The sequence below is a fragment of the Arachis duranensis genome, chromosome 3 (genome assembly GCF_000817695.3).
Source record: "Arachis duranensis cultivar V14167 chromosome 3, aradu.V14167.gnm2.J7QH, whole genome shotgun sequence".
NCBI lineage: Eukaryota > Viridiplantae > Streptophyta > Magnoliopsida > Fabales > Fabaceae > Arachis > Arachis duranensis.
Window position 1 is genome coordinate 57,846,283 of NC_029774.3, and position 6,184 is coordinate 57,852,466.

General features: G+C 37.1%; 1 long non-coding RNA gene across 2 annotated transcripts; it reads left to right on the forward strand.

The window, feature by feature from the left end:
* The first annotated feature begins 4,211 nt into the window (after window positions 1–4,211).
* On the forward strand, window positions 4,212–5,865 carry LOC127745805 (uncharacterized). Of its 2 annotated transcripts, XR_008007379.1 has the most exons (4): window positions 4,212–4,375; window positions 4,858–4,978; window positions 5,646–5,701; window positions 5,808–5,865. It is a non-coding gene; the product is annotated as an uncharacterized LOC127745805 (long non-coding RNA). The 2 variants fall into 2 exon arrangements; XR_008007378.1 differs by lacking the exons at window positions 4,212–4,375; window positions 4,858–4,978 and adding an exon at window positions 5,032–5,537.
* Window positions 5,866–6,184: the final 319 nt, after the last annotated feature.

Below are 6,184 nucleotides of genomic sequence, written 5' to 3' on the forward strand. Positions count from 1 at the left end.
GTTCATACTTATTTATCTTGTCTCCTTCAATTAAGCATGAGGACATGCTAATGTTTAAGTGTGGGGAGGTTGATAAACCACTATTTTATGGTTTATATTGTGTTTAATTGTGTGGTTTTATCATGATCCTTACCCACTTATTTATTAATTTAGCATGCATTTATATTTCCTTCCTGAAATTATTACATGATTGAAAACTGCTTCCTAGAGACTTTTTAATTATGCATTTTAGTTCTCCTTTATCCCATTCGATGTCGTGATCTGTGTGTTAAGTGTTTCAGGCTTTATAGGGCATGGATGAGTTGGAGATTAGAAAGGAAGCTAGCAAAAATGGAAGGAACACAAGAAATTAAAGAGGTAATCAGCAAGAAGTGACACGGCCGCATGGCTCACGCGTTCGTGCGAAAGAGGAAAAATTGCAGTGACGTGGCCGCATGGCTCACACGACCGCGCGGAATGGAAAAGCACAAGTGACGCGGAGGCGTGGACGACGCGAACGCGTGGCAGGAAAAACGCGAATGACGCGTACGCATGGATGACGCGATCGCGTGACGTGCGCGATCTGCAGAATCTGCAGATTTCGTTGGGAGCAATTTTGGGCCCTATTTTGACCCAATTCTCGGCCCAGAACAGCAAACTAGAGCCAGAGAACATGCAGAAACCAAAGACAACATTCATTCTACACAGTTTTAGTTTTAGATCTAGTTTTTACTCCTCCTCTAGGTTTTTCTCTCTACACATTGATAGTTTTTAGGATTTTATTTTTCTATCACTTTTTTCATTGGAATATTGAGAAGAGTTATTACCTCATCAAGACTTCGTCATTCTAGTTCGTTTTCTTTACTTGGCTTTACTCTTCCATGTCCTTTGCTTTGTTAATTTTACCATTGGAATATTATTAGGATTTATTTAATACAAGGATTACTTTTATTTTTATTTGATTATTTTGATTTTATTTACAATGTCTTTCTTTAATTCCTTTTCATATGTTATGAATTTTACATTCACAATGAGCGAGTAGTTCCCTAACTTGACGGGGAGTTGATTGAAAGGAACCAATTGAGTTGGAAGGCTTGAAAGAAAGATTATAATTGGGTTATTGTTGGCTTGCCCTCTAGTCACTAACACCAATCCCTTTTAATTAAATGGATTCCAACTTGTGAATGGGCATAGCATCCTAACTTGTTTAACTTTCCCTTACCTAGTAAGAGATAACTAAACAAGATAACCTTTAATTATCAATTAATTTAGAGAGTAATCCAACAATAGCGGGACTTCCAACTAATCAACTCCCAATCAAGGCTTTTATTTACATTATTCGAATTATCCAATTTTATTTCCTGTTTACTCAACTCAAACCTTTTTGAAAACATCTGATTAATAAAATAGCACACTTTTCTGTAACTCGTTGGGAGACGACCTGGGATTCATACTCCCAGTATTTAAAATTTAAATTTCTGTGACACTTTTCTAAATTGATAAGTGGATTTCTGGTGAGTTAAGAACTATACTTGCAACGTACACATTTTAATAATTTTTAATTCACCAATTTCCGCCGCATTAGGATGATCCATACTTGTGGAGATGTGGTGCCAATCAAGAAATTAGAAGATGAGTTCCCCAATCCGAATTTCAGTCTATTTTGATGATGTGCCACTCTTCTGAAAGTGGTGGGCACTTTGGTCCTTAATGAAATGCAAGAAAAGTCTTAGACTGCGGATTTTAGTGGCCCACACTCTTCAAGGATGCAAACCTCTTTTGCAATTCTTGTTACCACTGTCAAAGATTTGGGAACATATCCAAGAGGGATGAGATGCCTCAATAACTTATGTTGTTTTGTGAGATTTTTGATGTTTAGGGCATTGACTTCATGGGTCATTTCCCAAGTTCTAATGGTTTCTTGTATATTTTCTTAGCGGTTGACTATGTCTCTAAATGGGTGGAAGTAATTCCTACCTGTACCGATAATGCTAACATTGTTGTTTCTTTTGTTTGGAATCACCTTATTTGTCGCTTTGGATCGTCACGAGCAATCGTGAGTGATCAAGGCTCTCATTTTTGCAACAAGAGAATGAAAATTTTGATGAAGAAATATGGCGTTGTCCATAAGGTGGCTATGGCTTATCATCCCCAAACGAATGGCCAAGCCGAAGTATCTAACCGGGAAATTAAGCGCATATTGGAAAAGATTGTGAAACATTATAGGAGGGATTGGAGCTCTAGGCTCGGATATGCGCTTTGTGCTTACCAAACGGCCTATAAGACACAAAAAGGCATGAGTCTATTCCAATTTTTCTATGGAAAATCATGTCACCTCCCGGTAGAGGTTGAGCACAAAGTTTACTGGGCCGTAAAGGAGTGCAATTTGGGGTTGGGGAAAGCTGGGATTGAGAGAAAATTGTAATTAGAGGAATTGGAGTGCCTATGGTTAGAGGCATATGAAAATTCAAGACTCTGCAAGGAAAGGGTGAAGGGAGTGCATGACCAGAATATCAAGAGAAGAGAATCTTGGGTTAGAGACCAAGTGCTCCTCTATAACTCAAGATTGAGGTTGATGCCCGGTAAGTTGAGGTCAAGATGGGATGGGCCTGATGCGGTGGAGAAAGTTGAACCATATGGTGTTGTCTGCTTGAGCCATCCTTCAATCCCTAACTTCTTCAAGGTGAATGGTCAGTAATTAAAACTTTATCATGGTGTGAAGGTTTGAACAACAAAGAGTTGGAGATCTTTCTCTTGAAGGATCCTCCGGAGGAAGAGAATTGAGCATTATGGTCGTCCAACTTAAGGATATTAAAGAAAAGTACTAGGTGGGAGACACCCCACCATGGTATGATCTTCCATTTTCCTTTGTTTTCATGTGAATACTTGCTTGTATTTGTTAAAATTTGTTTGTTTTGGATCTTTGATTGTTTTAGTTTCCTTTTGTCTAGGTGGATAATTGCTTTAGGAACTTTGTTTTGCTTGTTTTAGGCCTTAGAGAATAGAAATTAGAAGTATCTTGTGTGGAGTAACCTCTAAGAGGGTAAAACAAAAATTTTTGTTTCCTGCTGGCCCGTGTACGCAGCTCTATATGTACGCATCATGCATTTTTGGCCCAAGATGCATACGCGGTTGCTATTCGCGTACGCGTTACCCTCAAATAGAGAGCACCATCTGCGCATGAGGCTCTTGTGTATGCGCCCCTCTCTTCGCGAGCCAACTACTTGCATGCGCTTCCCCTTCGCATGCGCATGTTTCACTACCATAAAGTACTGCCTGCATACGCAGCCAATCTGCTACGTATGCATCATGTGATATTTGGCTCAAGACGCGTGTGTGGACCATGTCCGCATACACAGTGGCCCCTAGTAGAGAGCACCCTTCGTGTGTGTGTGCTGCTCGCGTACGCAGCTCCAACATCCAACCTCCTGACCGTGCGTACGCATCCTTCTCCATGCACTACAAGAAAATGAAACATTTGTAACAAAAAATTTGTATTAAATTTAAAATTGTTACAAAAAAATAGTTTTTTGTAATAATAATTAGTGATTGTTACAAAAGGATAATGTTTTGTAACAAAGGAAACAAGTTGTTACAAAACATGATAATATTTTGTAGCAGCCTATTTTATTTTATTACAAATATTGTTAGTTTTTGTAACGAGATGGTGTTTTGTTACAAAATATTACAATATTTTGTTAAAAAAAAGTTGCAAAAATTCCAAATTTTTTGTAACAAAATTTTTTTGTTTCAAAAACTCCAATTGTTTTGTAACAAAACAACTTTATGTTTCAAAAACTCCAATTGTTTTGTAACACAAATTTAATTTATCACAAAATTTAATATTATTTATAACAAATAATGAAATTCTAAAATTAATTAACATTTAATTCATGTAACTTAAAGAAATTTTAAGTTAAATTATAAATATAAATAAAAGTAAATAAACATAAAAAAAATTACATTAGTGAAAGTAGAAGGGAAAAGCAGCGTGCAGTAAAAACCCTAGTCCCACCCACTGAAGCCTCACACTCCACGAACCCCTGCTGCGCCGTCTACCACTCCAGGAAGTGTGATGGAGATCCTGCCGGAAGAAGAAGTACCGGCGTAGCCCCTGGAAAGTGTTCTCTTCGTCATAGTCTCGGCTGCTATCACCGTCTCCTCCGCCGGTGGTATTTGGTGGTCTTCGGTGGTCGTCGTCCCGTCGTCTGCATTGTTGCCGTCTGGTCTTCGTCGCGGTTGTCTTCCTCACGGTGGTCTTCATGGTGGTGGTCGCCGTCGCTGTTCGTGCTGACCGTCAGCTTGGCTTCTCCGTACGTGTTGTTCATCGTGCTCTACTTCTCTGCTCTTTTCGTGTTCTGCCTCTACCTCTGGTCTGATAACATATCTGCTGAAGGTAAGCTTTGGTTGAGTTGAGTACTGTTACCTACATTTTTAGATGATAAACTGCTGATTTTAGCTGAAATATTGAACCCTTTAGTGTTAGTTGCTTCTGCTGATGTTGTGGTTAAAAATATTAGTGTAATTTGGTTGATAATCTTAGTTTTGGTTATTTAGAGAGTTAATATTTAATTCTAATTTCTGTATCTGTGTTCTATTATTTTGGTTAAAAATATGTATCTGTGTTCTGTTATTTGGAGAGTTGATAGTTGATATTCGAGCTATAGGTTATTTGCAAAACTTAGTTTATTAGCAAAACTTAATTTGCTATTAATTTGATTCTATATCTATGTTCTTTCTTCGTTGCTCAGTTGATTCTATGTTTGGAGAGTTGATATTTTTCTTTCTTTTTTAGTGATTTTACTTTCTATATTATCATTATTAGCAAAGAAAGATTGATTGAATTTTGTCTGTAATTTTGTGTTTTTTACATTATAGTGTCTTAGGATAGTTTATGCTCCTCTACTCATCCTGCCTCGTCGGCTGCCTTTGCTAGTCTGATTCGGCTATCCTCCCTCTGCTGGTGGTCTGGTCTGGTCTGACTGCTTCTCTGCTGAAGGTAAGTGCAGTTTATTTGAGTAGTTTATTTGAGTATTGTTAACTATAAGTTAATTCTGCTGATGTTGTTGAGGTTGAAAATATTGTTGTGTAATATGGTTGATAATTTGATTTTTTGGTGATTTGGAGAGTTGATATTTTTATTCTATTTTTTGATTATGGGTTTTCTTCTTTTGATTCTATTTGTTGCACTTTTTTGGGGATTTTGGTACCTTTTGTTTTGTTAAATTTTTGTGTTTGTGAGTTGGTATATTGATTCTAAAGAAAGTCGTGTGGCTTCTCATGCATTTTCTAAAGTAGGACCCCCAAAGCTCGAGCTTCAAATGGGCTGCAAGTAGGTTTTTATATTTATGTGTATGATTGTGATTTCATGATTGAAAATTTGAAATAGTCAATTTTACTTTGTCAATATACCATCTCTCTATCCTTTACTATTCTTTGCTGCCGTTGGTGGGTTGTTGAGAATCAAATTGGAAAAAAGGACTTGATCATTGAAGATTGTGATGCAAAGCAGTCCGTTTATGTTTATGGATGCAAAGAGTCAATTTTGCATATTCAAGGTAGCCACAACTATTTCATGAATGATTTCTTTTTTTACATGTTTATTATATCACATAATGATATTTACTATTCAATTTGTCTCTTGATGAAACAACTATAATTTTCAGGCAAGGTCAACAATATCACTATTGACAAGTGCACAAAGATGGGAGTTGTATTTAAGGTTAGAGTGACACATGGGAATAAAGATTTTTGTAATAGTCATGGGAAGCAATTTATGTTATCATTTTGAAGGCAACTTCTCATCTATATTTGTCCTTAAAATGTAGGATGTTGTTGCAGCTTTTGAGATTGTAAACTGCAATGGTGTTAAGGTGCAATGTCAGGCACCCTAACTCCTTCCTCCTCTTTTTCTTTCCATGAAAACTTTCAACATGCTGGCGTGCCTGTTTGAATTTGATGTTATTAACTTATTATGCCTGTGTTATGGAAGCTTTGGTGATCCTACAGTCTTAAAATTTATATTGCTGATGATATGTAGAGGATAATGGTTTGATCTTAAATAAATATTTGGTAGCTCAAATATTTGTCCAACAATATCGGTGGACAACACTTCTGGCTTCTAGTTTTATTTGAGCAAAGATTCCCTAGAGACATTGGTGGACGAAATTGTGATCACCACAACTTCGCACAACTAACCAGCAAG